At 42.4% G+C, this 17,102-nt stretch overlaps 1 protein-coding gene and 1 long non-coding RNA gene across 4 annotated transcripts in view; one reads left to right on the top strand and one right to left on the bottom strand.

Moving 5' to 3' along the window:
- Positions 1-17,102, bottom strand: part of PEAK1 (pseudopodium enriched atypical kinase 1) — a 99,098-nt gene that overhangs the window by 36,041 nt on the left and 45,955 nt on the right. For 2 of the 3 annotated variants that reach the window (XM_083871329.1, XM_083871331.1), the window contains one exon: positions 9,511-9,601. The exons of the other annotated variant lie outside the window; for it this stretch is intronic. The gene's annotated coding sequence lies outside the window, so the exon portion shown is untranslated. The remainder of the gene's footprint in view (positions 1-9,510; positions 9,602-17,102) is intronic. 3 annotated transcript variants of the gene reach the window in all.
- The window catches only part of LOC310914866, a 53,165-nt gene that overhangs the window by 16,687 nt on the left and 19,376 nt on the right, over positions 1-17,102 (top strand). Inside the window, exons 2-3 of the long non-coding RNA XR_014591114.1 lie at positions 12,395-12,465; positions 13,222-13,292. This is a non-coding gene — a long non-coding RNA (uncharacterized lncRNA). The remainder of the gene's footprint in view (positions 1-12,394; positions 12,466-13,221; positions 13,293-17,102) is intronic.

Below are 17,102 nucleotides of genomic sequence, written 5' to 3' on the forward strand. Positions count from 1 at the left end.
AAATTGCAACTATCATTCTTCTCATACATAAAGAATTAAAACTTTGGCAGCTAAGCCCCATGTTACTTAAAGCAGAGAGAGGAAAAAATGGCAATGACTGAGAATTTAGAGTAATTCTCTTGACTAGTTCAGGACCATTGACCTTTAATTTTGTCCAATAAAACAAATGCAGGAAGAGGATATAAACTCGAAGATTACCACACATTATGATTTTACCATAACTACTCAAACACGAGATAGAAAAGTAAGAGTATGTTTACCCTCCTACATGCAATTGAGATAATTTGTTCTAGCTTTGAATGTGAACAAGCTCAGCTTAAGTGAGAAAATATGTTCAAGCGATCCCAAACTCTGCCATTTTAGCACTTTTTTCATCAGAGTCAAATGATAACTGGAGAGGTATTTTGGCGGAACAGATAGGCTGTTCTGATGTGCTGGAAAAGTCAGATAAAAATACAGTGGAAATCCTTCTAGAAAGTCACTACTTTTTTCCCTTTCGCTTACCACAATGGCAATAAACCATTCTGATATCCTCAAAACAAAGCTAAGGATTTTTAGTCCCTGGTTTGTTTCACATGTAGCTTTTCTACCTAACCCCTCCAGAAATAACAACTGAAGAAGAACTGAAAATCTCTTTCAAAGTGAATCTTTTTATTTCCTGAAACAATCAGCCTTAAGTAAAAATCAAACATGAATCTGCTGTGCTTTACAGTCACCAGAGTATCCAGGATTTGAGAGTTTCATGAATTAATGCCTGAAGATTTTAAGCCTTCTGAGCTAAATCCGCAGGTCTGTTCTCTATGTCACTGTTGCATAACTCAAATTATTGAAGACATTTCACTGAAGTGAAAGGATCTCTATGTCCACTGCTACTTCTGTAAACACAGGCACTGGAAATGAATAATGCTCTATTCTTACAGGCCTTGGGGTGCAAATATCCTCACTGCTCACCCAGGTATAGTGGGAGGGCACGGCTGATCCCCTGCAGGTACAGCTGCAGCTCCCCACAGAGCCCATGGTGGGAGCTCTGCAGCAGGGAGGCTGTGCTGGAATTCTCCATGGGCACCACTAGCTTTTATCAGTGTGGCAAACAACAGGATCATTAGGAGAGCTGACACCAGGAGGGGTTTGTCAGTCTCCTCACGTCCAGCTCTGTGTTTTGGCAAGGGCTGTCCTGTGCTGGCAAACCAACAGAGCAATCATGATCCAACAGCAGATGGGGCTGAAGCCTAACTCTATTAGTGCCTGCAGACACAGCCATGCTACCAGGGCTATCACATTTCATATGCTGACTAAATATGTTTCCAGACAAAGCTTTTTGCCAAAAAGCCACTGCCAAAAGCTTTCTCTGTATGACCTAAGAGATAGAGAGTCTGCCAGACTGAGATTGGCCCACACTTTTAGACTTTATTTTACATATACAGAGTAAAATGCCTTTATATTGTTCTTGATCCCTCTCAAGATTTGTTGCTTCAACACTTTGCAAGGCCATATATTGTAAGCAGAAAAATTACATAAAGAAATAGTTCTAAAACCAGAGAGAGAATTTTATACTCTGGTTAGCTCCTTTTCATGTGTTCAACAAAGAAAAGGAGTAAAGTTACACTAATGGGAACCTAAACTAAATGCTTTCTTGGAAAATATATTTTTCCATCACATAAAAGCTTTGAACAATCGGTTTAAACAAACGGGTTAGTGCTTGTGTGTGAGTTTCAAGATTTACCCGTGTGATCTTATTTCTCTGAAATTGCATAAGTTGCACTTGCCTTAGAATCCCATCACAAGGCAGGCAGGTTTATGGCGTCCCAGGCTAAGCATTTCCTGCTGGGAACAGGGGAACACTGAGGAAGCTCTGCAGTGCCCACCTGCCTGTGGCTACATCCTGATGTGCTACCACTGCCCGTGTCACAGCACACTGGTCACTCTCCTTTGCTCTGACACTGATGTTGACACTTCCTCTAAGCCAGAGGAGGGTTACACTCAACCTGAGAATGGGAACTACAAGAAACTCAAGCAGAACCATTGTTCTCCAGGGGGAGTGACAACTACAGCTCTGTGCTTTATCCAAGAACACCCCTCCATGTGCCAGCAGTGCTGCCTGCAGCAGTTTACCTTAATCACACACCTGGTGATTGTGGAAATGCAGATGTGGAACCTGGCCACAGAATATATATATATATGTGTGTGCCATATTTCAGCTCTTTTGGTCTCCAACAGCCAACAGAACTGGTCTGAACACAGCTTTGACCCCCAGGATGACTTGTGACAGTCTGGAACAGAAGAGCCACTGACTCCCTAGGTCTGTGAACCCCAGCTGGGTTTGCAACTGGCTCGGGCACAGCAGGACAGGCAGTTCCTGTCCCAGGCCCTGACACTGCCTGCAGCTGCAGCACAGAGGAAACAGCCACCTTCCAACTAGAGGAAATGGATCTTAAGAAAACAACCCAAACAATCCCAACACTGTGCTACTTTTGTATTTTGAAATCAGAAGCACTCCTACGCTATTTCAAATTAAATCCACAGTGACCTTTATATGTCAAAGCAAGCATTTGCATTCCAAAAAAATTTGCCAGTTTCTTCTTTGCTGAACAACTAAAAGCAATCTTTATGCTGCTGTCCTTTCCTTTAAAAAGAATTACTTTTTCAACTACAGATTCTCTATTATGTGTGGTAATTATGGTGAGTGATTAGGAGTGATAAGAGAAATGAAATCTTTCAGCAGGCTGTTGCTCCCACGGCTGTCACCCGCAGCTGCAACTTGGCAGGGGGCAGCAGAGGCCATCGAAGGGCCTGAAAATGCACACAAATACAGGAAAAAATCACCCTGACTTGTTCATCGCTGGATTCCTACACTATCTCCAACACAAAGCAAGGCAACGAGAGATCCAGGCAGTCACACTTCAGATCTCCCCAGCTGCAAGTGACCGGTTGTCTTTTCTTCCCTAACTTCCCTGCTTCCACTGGCACTCCATGTACCTGCTAAGGAACAGGAATGTGAACCCTGCAGAGCTCCTGACTCTTCTGAAATGAGTAGTTCAGATGACAAAACTTATTTGAAGACTCTCAATCTACGCAAAATCAAGGAAATGACAAGATGTTCCTTACAAAACAGCATCAGACTTGTAAAGTATTAATAGCAAGTATGTAACATCAACAGTCTGCATTTCATCCCTGTATCTCAAAGCCTTTTATATAAGTTGATAAACAGAACTATTCACAATTTATGCAGGGAACCACTGCAGCACAGTGACGTTAAGGAACTAAAATTCACCCAATGAGTCAGTGTCAGGAGCAAGTACAGACAGACAACTGCTGCTCCCAACAGCAGATCGTGAGACTTCATTAACTAAATGGCTGAGTCAGCACAGATAATTTATCAGCATTAAAGGCCAAATCATTCTTTGTGTATATGAGACTAATGCTCCTCATTCCAGCAGGTACATAGCTGTGCACAGGAGAGCTCAGCCTGGCTCCGTTGAGTTGGTATCAAGCAGTCAGGAAGGCAAAAGCATATTTCAGTGTTCAGGTCAGAGGAAAAAGATGACAGATTTGGAGTTCCAGTGCAAAGATGAAGGAGGGATCAGCTCAGATACCCTCGTGTCAGGAAGCCTGCACAGTAATGCAGAAATGTCTCTGTGGCTCTTTTATTTGTTGACATCATCTTTGCTGAGTGCATGAAGATAGTAATAAAACATGCATTTCAGGCACTTTGCCTTTCTTTTAGGTAATTTCAGGCTGGCAGGTCTCCTTTGGACACATGCTGGCTGAATCACAATGAAGGCCTTCTCCAGTAATACTTTATACTAAAATAATCCAATTAAAAAGAACTTAATTGGTGTGCAACATTCCCTACAATTTCAACATTTTAAAAATGAATAGTCTCGGTAAGTACCAGATGGTGACACGCACTAATTAATCAGGCCTGCTCAATGAACGAGCATATGAAAATGAATGCACCTATTAGACATGTGTTTGCCATGCTGTGTGCTGCAAAAATCTCCCCCCACTGAAAGGCTGGGATTTTCCTGAGCTGGTAACCAGCATCCTCTGGTCTCCTCTGGGATCACCACAGCCTGGCAGAGGTTTCCTTTGCTTCATCCTCCTCCAGGGACAATCCATTTACCTTTAGTGCTGCTGTCCCTGACAAAGGGGCTGCAATTTCTGTGCTGCAGAATAAACTGCATTGATCAGCCTTCTTCGGCACCAGTCCAGTCAGGGCTGCTGCACAACCACAAACCTCTCACCACTGCCAGGCCTGTCCTCAGACTGAAAAAATCAGCAGTGGGAATTCAACCTGGGCTTCCTATATGGGAGTGCCCAAAGGCCACAAAACCACCACGGCTTTGTGGTTTGTCTGAACCACTTACAGGCATCTGGACAGTCACTGATCATCATAAACAATACTGCAAGTCTCACGTAGCAGGGAAAAAGTGATGGTTGTTCTTTGCCAGGATTTGATTTCTGTTTCTTTTAAATTTTAATGTAATCATAAATGTTTTAAGAGACTGTTTGAAAAACCGAAACTCATGCAGGTCCTGCTTAGGTGGCAGTGGGCTGTGGAAATGCTCCCACGGAGTGTCAAGCACTCACTTCACTCAGGGTATGCCAGGAAAACCCATGGAGCTAAAGAATGGCAAGAAGCACTATGGACTGGCACAAGTTTATTCCCAAAGTGAAGGATATTTGCTGAATATCAGCTCACTGCAGTACCAGGGCAGAGCTCTGGCTCTGGCAGAGAGCACAGATGGACATTTCCATAAATGCTGGGCATTACCACTTTTGTTAAAGAGGAAGTTTTATCTTGCTGCAGATAGAGGGTTTTTTATCCTGTTTTATTGTCTCACACTGTATTTTCTCTCCTTTAAAAAGAGTTCAAATGACATAAATAGAACATAATACTAAGTAAGTGAAGGAAACCTAAATATGGGAGTTTTTTTCCTCCCTAAAACTTGCAAGGATAAAACATAACAGAATTAACCAATGAACTGGAGCAAAAACCTGCCCAGGGCTAGACAATCTGTGATGCTTCAGAAGAAAACAAGCGTTTCTTTGCAATTTACCTAACCCAAAGAGATAATGCCACAGAGCAAGGAAAAGGCAAGGAATATCCTCGGGATCTGCCCAGGTAATCTGAACAGACTCTGCATCAACACACTGGGAACACACAGAGCTGAAATAAGGCCAAGCTCTGCCCTTTGGTGCTGAGGCCCCACAGGCCAGCCAAGGCAGGTATTTGAACAGGAACTCTTATGAGTCCCAATAATAAGAATTCTTGACATTCTTAACTGGAGATTTTTTTCCTTTTGGAAAAAGAAAGAATCACTTAGCATGAATAAATTTTTAAATTTATTTGGTCCATTTAGACATATATAAATTCTTATAATGATGATCACTCAGACAAGGCTGCACAGTATATTCTTTAGGAATACTTTTTTATTTACCTGGAAATTTGATTTTTATTTTCTACTTTCAAAAAAGTGAGGTAAGCCAAACTATAAATTGTTTGCTGTAGGAAATAGATTTGTAGAGAATTTTTAAAGCCTAATAGAAGGCTCACATAGTATGCACCTGTATGTAAAAAAAGCTAATAGGCCAAAATGCACTTAAAATACATTGTAATTAAAAAATAGTTAACTTCTAATTGTGATAGTGTAAATTATAAGACCTGTATTGTCTCACCCTTCACAAAACATTAAAAATAGAAGTTTTCAAAACATCTTTCAGTTACCCCATCTCTAAGCAAAAAAAAAAAAAGCATAATCCAACAGTTTGTTTTCTGAAAATGGCTGTACAACATTCTGGGATCTAGCAGCAAATTATGGGTCAGCATATCAGCTGAAGGAAAAAAAAAGCATAGTAATTATAATTTCAAAAATTATCTTCAATTCCAGTGCATTTCAGTTTCTCCCAACTCTATTTAACGAAAACTGTGACAATTAAGCCCTTCACAGCATATTGAAAGTGCACCTGTATGACTATATCTTGACCAATCTAATTATCTTAGATTTACCCTTCCTGGGCTCACTTGAAATTCTGCCCTTTGATCTTTTTTCCTTTTGTTTAAGCACATGAAAACACTCACAGAGAAGAATGAACTTTACCAAACCTCTCCAGAATGTGCTTACAACAAACAAAAAAGCAATACCTGAGAGCCATTATAGTGTTATAGTGCTTTTGTAGTCAGAAACCCGGGAACAGCTGCATTATCTTTCTGCTGAGCACAGCTTGAGAAGGAAAACAGGGTGGATCATCACTGGATTGTGGAGTCCAGAAATTCTGCAACTTCTCTCTGCTTAAACCTCTTTCCCTTGCCTTCCTGCAGGTCTTGGCTCCAAAGAGCTGAGTGCTGAACACCTGATGCAGCAAAACCCACAAGTGCCAACCCCCCAAGCCCGCCCCAAAAAACCCATTTCAGTTTAGCAAATCACTCGTGGATAGCAAAATCCAAAATGGCATTGGAAAGGATGGGGAAAGACTGACTAAAAAGTAACCAGACACAGGGAGGTGTCAGAGCAGGTAATTGAGGGAGGGGAGGGAGAGGCTGGCTCACAGCCAGGGTAGGATCAGCTACAAGACTGAGGCTACAGCACAGTGGACACCCTCCAGTGGTCTCAGTGCCCCCTGGGAGCCTTAGGAGTCATTAAATAAAGAATTGGCAGGATTAAGTTTAAAAATAAACCACTATGAGCCATTATTAAAAAAAATGATGTATTAAAAATAACCGATAAATTACAAGCAACAGCACAGCAGGGCTGGACTGTGTAGAGCCAAGAATTGTGGAGAAATTCAGGAACCAGGCGGCTGAACCATGCCAAATTACAGTCCCTTATCAGAACCAGGCATCAGTACAGCACAGGGTGAAGGATCGTGCTCTGTATCATGACTGCTGGGAAGGAAACCTGCTCTTCCTACCAAACAATGAACCAATGGGCAAAAGGGAAATGGAGAGAAATGGCACAGTTTTATTTTAAGCTTTTAAGAAGTTCTCTCCAGTTCCTAATGGCAGGGCATGCAAATGGTGTCACAGCAAACGGCAGGCAACCAGCAGATTACATGCTTTCTGTGTGAGAAAATCAATGACATGATTTATTGAGTATTGTGCTCACTTCTATTTATGACATCTCAGGAAGAAATGCTACATAAAACAGCCACAAAAATATTTTAATATGGAAAGCTTTTCATCCCTTCAGTGAAACAAAAAGATCAGGATAGTTTAGTTCAGAATTGAGACAAATAAAATAATATAATAGTATATTAAATGATCCATCACATAAGGAAGACAGACTGGGTGCTCCCATTCAGTGCCTGTCTCAAAAAAAAAAGCAATAAACTCAGTGCAGCATATTTACATCTCCAAAAAGAAAATTATTCCACACAAAATGCCTCCTGAAACAAGCTGGCACTGAGATCAAGGGGTCAATGGATTCAGAGAAACAGCCAGACATTTATACATGGGATAAGCCAGTGACAGTTGTATGAGGTGCTCCCAAAGCTCTCAATTTCAGTGCTTACAACCAGCACTACTCATTTCAGTGTAGGATTATTACCAGATTGTTCCTGTGCTGTCCAGTGGAGAAGTCTGGGCAGGGTGAGGCTGGGCCTGACTGCTCCTTCGCTTAACCAAATCCTGCTCTTGACTTCCAGTAGTTTTAGTCTGATACACAAAATAACCCCATGGTGCAGGAACACTGACATCCCATCATCTCCCACTGCTAAGGTCAGGCCTTTCTCTCTTCCTCCCACACTTTGTCTCTCTTGTCCCAGACTTTCAAGTCAGTCTTGGGCCATCCCTTGTCTTCATTTCTGCCTTTGGTGACTTCATGTTTGATATGGGGCATCTAGGGCCTCAGGCTTGGCCAAGGGACTGAGTCACACCGACAGGTCCTGCAGGGACCTGGACAAACCCACAGCAATGCCCAGGTCAGGCAGTGGTAATCAGCAAGGTAAGGAAGTCAGGTGGAAAGAGATTACTAAAGATTAGTACTGCTTGAAGCTTGTCACACTACAGGATAGAAAAATCAGGGTAAGCTTACAGAGGAATGATAGAAGAGGGACTTTTCTCTAAAAATAACCGAATCAATTTAACTTTTGAAGATGCATACATTACTAGTTTATGGTGGAAAATACAAATAGAAATAAACCCTATACTGCTGTCTCATTCACTATGTGGTAGAGCAATGCCTGGAAAGGGCCTGAATCTTTGTAAAAACTCCTCCAGTTTCCCATTCCACAGCAACCATCTCCTCCTACTGCCATCTGCTTGGTGCACTCATTTTGCCTCATTCCTCACATCTATGATCAAAGACAGACATTCTAATTTGAGGGTCTCTTTGATAATCTTGAGAAACTAGCTACAGGTAATTTTTTGACCATCAAAGCTGGTTCCAGCAGCTTACTCTCACTCAGGCTACTCTTCTAATTAGGGTGTCATTTATTCATCCCAATAAGCTACTTCACCAGGCAAGATGAATGCAAGAAATTTTAATCTGCAGTCGTAAGCCAGAGCTTATGAAATGAGTGATGAGCTACGAGTCAAAAGGTTAAAGATATTAATGTTTACTAGTGTTGAAGTTTACAACAGATAATTTCTTTGCTTATTCTACTTATGCTTTGCCTAAAATCCATCCCCATAAAATAGCAGGCCACCACTGATAAGAATGTTATTATGGATAAAAAGCACCAGCAAAGATGAAATTCTGAAAAGGAATTAGGAGGTACTGGCCCTGGATGCTTTTAGCATACATAATGAGAATTTGTTTTTTCCTTATTCTGATGATTAAGTGTTGCTCCTGCCAGGCCACAACACCCCAGTGTTCCAGGGGCATTGTGGGGGCTCTCCCTTCATGGGCACAGAAAAGGACTAACAGCCAAACCCAGGGCATCTCACAGTCAGCAACCAGCTTTTTAGGCTATCAAAAGCGACAAGAGGTAGGGCAGGAAAAAAAACCCCAACAAAACCCCAGTAATTTATTTTAGTTCCTAAAATCTGATTCCATACTTTAAAATAATCCACACATGGAAAACTACACAGTGAGGGCATAATTAAATATAATCAAGGACAGAATCAGAAAGGAAATGCAACACAAATCCTGTGTTAGTTCTTATCTTTACAGTCAATGACTGTTTTTTGCAGCTGGGGAATTTGCTGAATTTACTCCATGAGAGAAGAAATACCCTGCATTTTCACAGACAGATGTTTAAACCTATCAAGTGTGTAAACCACTACAACTTTTAGCCAGTGCTGTAAGAGGAGCAAAGGGGAAGCAGGAATCCCTTGCTGCTCCCAAGCAGGCTGATGCAGGCAGGAACACCCTCCCCTCACTGCCTATGTGCTCTAGGGCAGGAGGAGCACCAGCTGCATCCTGGCCCCTAAAATCCAGAGGTGCCTTCACTTATCCCAGAGCCTCAGGGCTGGAGCCCAGCCTGGCACGGCCCTGCAGCTGCTCCTGCTGCCCCTGTCCCCCTAGGCTGGCCCACACCTGGAATTAACGAACAGGCTGCTGATCATACCTGGGAATGCCAAGCTGGCAGCCCAGCCAGCACTCACTCCTGGACCAGGACACAGCAGGAAACAACAAAGCTGAAGCACAGCAAATGAGCTCTGGCAAAGGAAAGAGAAAGAAAATCACCACCAACATTCAATTCTCTTTCTTTAGTTCTTCTTTACCGATAGAAATGTCTTCCTAAAGGAGCTGATTGCCAAACATAAATTTTGCTACTTGTGCTTGACAGAATCCTGAGAATGCAAAGCTTTTTGTAGCCAGAAAAAACACAATGTGAATTTTCTATTCTTGTACTGCTGAGATGACTCAATACCAGTCCACAGGGGTCTGAAGGTAAAAGAACCACACTCATCTGAATTCCTTGGCTTTCAAACTAAGTTTTTATGACAGAATACTTTATTAGCAGACTGGGCTGCTATGAGCCCACACCAGGAACCACACCAAGCCCAGGGCAATTACCTTTTTTCACTGCCATTCCAAGTGAAAGGGGAAAGGCTGCTATTACCTGCTCTCTTGGAGGGTCTTGAGGGAGGCTTATTCCTGCCCTGTGCAACATTGAGGCATTTGGAAGTAACTTGTTTATAACAAGAACCATCCCAAACGACAGCCATAGCAGCAGCAGAATTCTGCCCACTGCTCCCTGCTGAGCTCCTGGGCTCAGTCCCCATGGACTGCTCAGGAGACATCACCATGTCCCACTGCAGGAGGAAATGGCTCAGGAATGCAGCTGAGGGTTCCTTGCTGCTGCTTCACCATGCTTTGCACATGGAGAGGAAGTTCATGGCAGGTCTCCCCAGAATGGGCACAGGGGAGACTCCACGTTCTCTGTAGTGCTTAACCTTGCCATTTAGACAGAGAAAAAGGAGGTATGGCAGATTTGAACGTTCTGGGCTCAACCTTGGCTTAATTAGTTGTGGTGGCATATGTTCTGTGATGGTTACATAAACAGGGATGGGATCCCAACCGGTGGCCAAGGGGTTGCCTTGGTAACCATGACAGCCATCAGGCTGCCTGACTCATTGCTTTTGCCCCCATACTTCACAAACACTTCTGGTCCTACTTTGCTATTTTCAAATAAGAATAGGAATAAATGGAGCTCTCTAGACTTCTCTGGCAACAAGGTTGCCCAAGCCTTTAACCACCAGTGGCTTCTGTGAATTGTTAGCAGCACTCTTGGGCTGTGGCTCTCCAAAGACAATGCAGTGTTTCTGCAGCCCAGGGACAAACATAGAACAAACTCTTCCTCTCCTGAAAGAGATCCCTCCACACCTGGAGTCGGGGCATGGCCCTTTGCAGTCCAGACTGATGGCCAGAACTCATCATAATAATGTGCTCATGCCTTCCACAAGCTTTTGAGCAGCTTCACTTCTCTCAGTGCAATCAGGCAAGCCTGGCCAAAATCTTTTATTCCCAGTTTACAGCTATACATAATAAAAAAATGTATTTCCTTCATATTTTTCCCCCCATATAACCAGTGCTGTATCTCTGCATATCTCATTTATTTCAAATCTCCTGCTCTCCCTATTTACATTTTCTTTCAGACTGCTCATAAAAAACCCTGACTAATTTTAGGACAAAGATTAATAGAGAGCATCTTGCTCAGTAACAGCCTCCTACCTACAACCAGTTTCAGACCTGTCACCTATAGCCAGGCCTAACCCACGGAACATCCACTGCATTTTCACCATTTTGGTTTCTCAGTAACGACACAGAAGAATGAAAATAAAGCATACTAGATTTTAAAGTTAATTTAGCCTTTTGTGTACTTGTTAACCAAGTTATCTATTTATACCTCACTAAAATCCAGCATCTGCAAAGACAATATACAGAGGCACAAGGAAGACAGGAAACATGGTTTTTCAAATACAACAAATTTGTGTTTTATTTTAAAGCTGTTTTAAAAAGCAAGCGTTTTGTTTGCAATAGTATCCAGCAGTTATTCGACAGAAAAACCAGTCTCAGTAGTCTGAATAAAGATTAAATGCTAAATTTTTTGGATTTCAGTGATTTGCAGAAACATTTTTTGGCATAACCAGAAAATGAGTCACTACTAACTTCACCTTCTATGACTGTTTCAAGTACAAATGATTTCTCATCTGACAATCACTCAGCTTTTAAAGTCAGCTGGTTTATAAAGCCTTTTGTTGAAACCTGGTATGTGAACAGGGATCCCAAAACCTTAATTTTGAGAGAATTTGCAGTATGTCAAACTCAATAAAGGCAGAAGACTTGTTTGGATGCCAGAATGTTGTATGTAAAAAAAAAAAACCAATCAAAAATGATGAAGTTCAATAATAGGAGATTTATCAGCTGCCTGGATACAGGTGTAAGATTGGCCTCTTGCTTGCTTCATACAGCAGAGCTGAGAAACTGAGGCAGATCTGCTCTGTGCTGTGCAGGTCTTCAAAATACATCTTCACACAAATTTTTTTTGCTACATAAAAATACTTGTTTCTTCTTTCTTTCTTTAGAGAGCAAAGTGATTTCCTTACTTCCATATGGTACTGCAAGAACAGGAAGAGTAAAGTGGATAGCCAGTGGTTTTAAGGAGCAGCTCTGCACAACTCCTGTTCACCTGTGGCTGTGCCAAAGCAAGGTTTGGGTGGGTTCCAGAGCAGCCCCTGCCCTGCCCTGCCCTCCCCTGCCAGGACACAGGAGCCCCAGCCAGTGCCACAGCCAGGCAGCCCCAGCTCCCTGCATTGCTGCTCCAGCCCAGAGCTCCTCCAAGGCTGAGATAATCCTTAACAAAAGGATGGGCTCATAATGCTCATTAGCTTTGTAGTCAGGAGATAGACTGGAGCCTCTGTCTCTAATGCCCTGTGTTAAATCTGTTCTCTCCACATAAAGACTGCTACATTAACCATGTCTTATTTTCCCATTTTTCTTTTCAGGGAGCCTGGATGGATTGTAATGCACATGGATAGACTGAAATGCTCAGCAGATGATTTTGCTTAAATCTCAAGTAAGACAAATGTGACGAGATCTTCAATCACTGCCCTGAGATGTGTGGGCAATGTATTACATTTTACAAGGAACAGCATTTGGAAAAATTCCGTTTTCACTCCTCAGCCACTGTACTCTTTTAATTACTTGCTAAACTTGGGAGAAAGAACTGGAAAGGAAAAGGGCAGAGAAGACTTCCCAGAGATAATGAGCTGGCTGCCTGCTGAAGTAAGGCAGCAGCATCATTAATGCCTGAGCTAAAGGAGGAGCAGGCAGGCCCCTCACCCCTGTCCCGCGGCAGCACTGGGCTGTCGGCAGTCCCTGGTTTGCAGAAACATACCAAGCTCTAGCAGCAAGTTCCCTACTTGAGTCAAGGCATTTGTCTCATAGGGTATGATGGAAGATTTCAGTTTGAGGCTCTGTAGAAGTAATAAAATAAATTCTGGCTCAAATCTCCACAAACCTTTAATATGCCAGCCACCAGAGACAAATGGAAGTTTCTAAAGGTCCCTGGAATTTTACCACTTGCTATGCCTATGCATTCCCTGGTGCACATTTCATCTGTACTAAAAATTCAGTGCAAAGAAATAAATTAGGAAGAGCTGTCATACTATTTTTTTTTTCTGAAGTCCAATTTCAATCTCCCCTATGAAAAATGTGATTTGAAAACTCTTGTAGATATTATTATCCAAGGATTACAGTTTTTTTAATCTGTTTGGGTGGATTTGATGAGCTGCTCCACACTAATGTTGACAATACCTCTGTTTCCTTGTAGATGCAAACATGGGAGCATTTTCCCAAGATCCTGCATTATGGCTGCTGCTAAACACACTTCAAGATTCTCAGGTGAGTACATACTCTTCTTACAGAGGTAGCCAAGTTCTGATTTTGACATGCTCAGAGGTCCAGAGGTCATGCATCAGGTTCAAAAGTTTTGCACAAGTAAAGCACAAACGAGAGCATTATTGTCTTTCAATATTATTATGGTAATATGTAGTGATAGATGAAATGCCACAAATGTACAGCTTTAATTGAAATGTAAACTAAACTGTTTGTTGATAGCCTCCTTCAATTGTCTTTTGCTAATTATGAAAACGATTCTAATAATTACTGTGCCCAAAACATCTGGGAAGGAGATCAAAATCACCACCTGAAAATTAAGTACAGTAGTAGTTCAGGGATTAAAGTCACATAAATGGTGCCTTCTTTAAAAATACATCTCTGTAGTTTGCATACTGCTGTAGCAGAGAAGTATAAATTAGATATATTTATAAACACACAGACACACAAGGGAAGAAATCACAAGTATTAGATCCATTGGGATATTCTGAGATCTTCAGATTGAGATCTACAAAAGACATACACATCACAGGCAACAAGTTTAAGTGTGACCAGATAAAAGGGGACTTAAAACTGAGAAAATATGGTTAGAAAAGAGAAATATTAAGACTATTAATCAATTCCAGGAAAAATTAACTTAGCCAGCTTATCCAGTGAAAGGTGCTAAACTCGGGATTGTTTAAAGCCCATGCCATAGGACACAGCCTGTCAGAACCTGCTGGGGAGGATGTGCATCACCCAGCCAGACCCTGCTGGAGCAGACCCACGGGACACCACAGGGCTCTGCCCACAGCCCTGCCTCTGGGGATGATTCCCATTCTGCCCTCGAGAGGGTCTGTGGGACCAGCCCCAGCACTGGGGGCATTTCACAGAATCACCAGGCTGGAAGAGACCTTCAAGATCATCGAGCCCGGCCCAGCCCTAACAGCTCAACTAGACCATGGCACTGAGTGCCACATCCAGTCTTTTTTTTAAACACATCCAGGGATGGTGACTCCACCACCTCCCCGGGTGGACCATTCCGGTACTTTATTATTCTTTCCACAAAAAACCACTTCTTCCTAATATCCAACCTATATTTCCCTTGGCACAACTTGAGACTGTGTCCCCTCCTGTCAGCTGCTGTCTGGAGAAAGAGATCAACCTCCCCCTGACTACAACCACCCTTCAGGGAATTGTAGAGAGTGATAAGATCACCTCTGAGTCTCCTTTTCTCCAGGCTAAACAACTCTAGCTCCTCCACAGCAACGCCAGCACCACCTCATCACACAGACCCACACATGGTGTGCCAGGTCCCAACAGGTAACTTCCAATCCAGTTTTTAAAAAAAACCACTGCAAGTCTCCCATTCATATAGTAACCTTGTGGACATGAGAACATGTAATTTATGGCAATAATTTTATAAGGGAAAAGGGGAGAGGTTAAAATAGGAATATAAACAAGAAATGTCCAAACCCAGTTCTAAAATGATCTTCAGCTTTAACAAATCAGAACTCTAACCCCCCTTCTCCCTTTTGCTTATTCCTAAAGCCTTTCTTCATTCTCCTCTTGTGCTTAATCTGATCTAAATTCTTTCAGGATGTCAAGGGGACAAATCTGCTATTAAGAGCTACTAGCTTCCATTTGCTTTTTAGAAGTGGGTGTGTGACAACACTCTGAGGCATTACACAGGCAATTAGGTATGCACAGGATGCCCTGCTCCAGAGAGACAATATGCAGAGAAGTGGAGGCTAAAACACTTCTGCATTAACAAGAGGACCCTCCAAGGGCTGTGCAGAGTGTGCTCCAGGGCCACTCAATTGTCCCACCATGTCACTATTCCAAGCAGAAGACATTTAACTCTTCTGTTTCTTCTGGGACCAAAGTATCAACATAGGAATCAGGTATTTATCCAATGCCAGTAACAAGATTTCTGCAGCTTAAATGTAAATGATGCATGAAAAACGTGTTCTTATGAGATATTAAACACAAGCCAAGTGCTTTAACAGAGAAGTAGGAAACACCCCAATGATCTCTGTGTTTTGTCATCATCAGTGACTGCAGCCCCGAGGAGCCTCCAGCTCCTGCCAACCCAGTAGCAAATAAGGACTCAGTGCAGCTTCGAAGAAATGATGGCACTTTCTTATGTGCATTCAGAGAGAGACAGCCATGAAGCATTGCCTCGCTAAATGTTATAAAAGTTCTTATAAATATTCATGTGCAGCATTTGTACTCTGAGTATTTAATCATTTCTTTACAAGAAAGGAACAGGGAGAAGGGGAGAGGAAGAAACTACTGTTTCTTCAATTCCAAAGAGATCAAGGTAACATCAGAGGCAAACTTGTGCGCAGGTGATCTATAAATTAGTCAGCACCAAACCCAGAAACCTACAAAAAAAGAGGGTTTTTTCAGGTAGATTTTCTTTCTTCATTACATCTGAAGTTACACAATAGTTTGCAAGTATTAACCTAATGATTTCTCTCATTACTTAAATTACTTGCATTTTGATCCTTTGAATTTTTACATCACTGGCTTTTGAAAAACAAGCCTGATCTGTTGTTTCCGACATTTGTGTGAAGATAGATTCAGCTGGCTGCACTGTGCACCCCAAAGCCCTTTGTCCCAGGTAAACCCAACAGCAGAGCAGCAGCCAAGCAGGGCTGGAGAGGCTCTGTGTCCCTGGACACTCGATCCATCCCTCACAGCTGCTGGCATGACTAATATAATATATAACTAATGTAATATTATAATAACTAATATAATATAACTAATATCAAACCTGAACAATAACTAAACTAGCAATGCTGAGAGCCCTGTCAGCATCCCGTGCAAGCACTGCTTGGTGAGCTCTGCCCATGGCACGCAGCCCTTGATCAAACCCCTCAGACCTAAAGTTTATCAATACTGCTGAGAATTAGTATAGATTCTTGTAATACATGCTGACAACACAAAAGCCTGCTCACAAGTGGCTTGTGCACAAATGAGAAAAGATATTGCAAAACAGTTTTGACATCAAATTATAAACCTAATAGAAAAGCAAAGAGATATGGAGCAGTAACACCTGAACTGCTCAGAAATCACCCAGCAGAGACAGCAGTGAGGGCTCCTGCTGTGATGTGGCCTCCAAGCCAGACCACAAAATCCTCGGACACTTTTCCCTGTCCTTCCAAACCAGGAACAGCAGTTCTTGCTAGAGACACCTGTGACACTGAGGCTGTGGGACCAGTGCCTTTGCAGACCCACACCCTGGATGTACCTCCCCATCCAGGATGCTGTAGCTCCAAGAGAAAATAACAATCTAAGATGTTTATTACTGCAGGCCCAGCACCCTCACACATACCTTGGCTGGCAAGAAGACCTGGTGCTGGCTGAACAGGCTGGGACAGGAGCAATAATAGTGGAAGACTATTGCTGTGGTGCCTCTGGTTCCCTGTTGGATCAGCCAAGGCAGATTCTTGCCAGCTGTACCTGCCTCTGCTCTCAGGTGTATTGGACAACTCTCCATAGTCACTCCAGGCCCATGCCATGTTTAGAATTACAAAGTAAAATGAAAATGGTGCTGCCTTTTGCTTCCCTCAGGAAAACGGCCTCTTGCAAACGGTTTTATCATTTTCATTATATCCTGTTTGATTTGCTTTACCATCTTGACTGGAACAATAGCTAAGACATAATAGAAAAAGATTTTTCCACAGGCTGGTTCTAATTACATTAAATCTCAAGTGAGATAGGACATTTAAATAAGAAACAACAACTGCAGAGTCTGAGATAATGACATACCAAGATACCAGGCTTTTTGAGAGTGCCATTAAAATGATGCATGAAGCATTACAGCTACTC

The sequence above is a fragment of the Zosterops lateralis genome (genome assembly GCF_965231275.1).
Source record: "Zosterops lateralis genome assembly, chromosome: 13".
Classification (NCBI taxonomy): Eukaryota; Metazoa; Chordata; class Aves; order Passeriformes; family Zosteropidae; genus Zosterops; species Zosterops lateralis.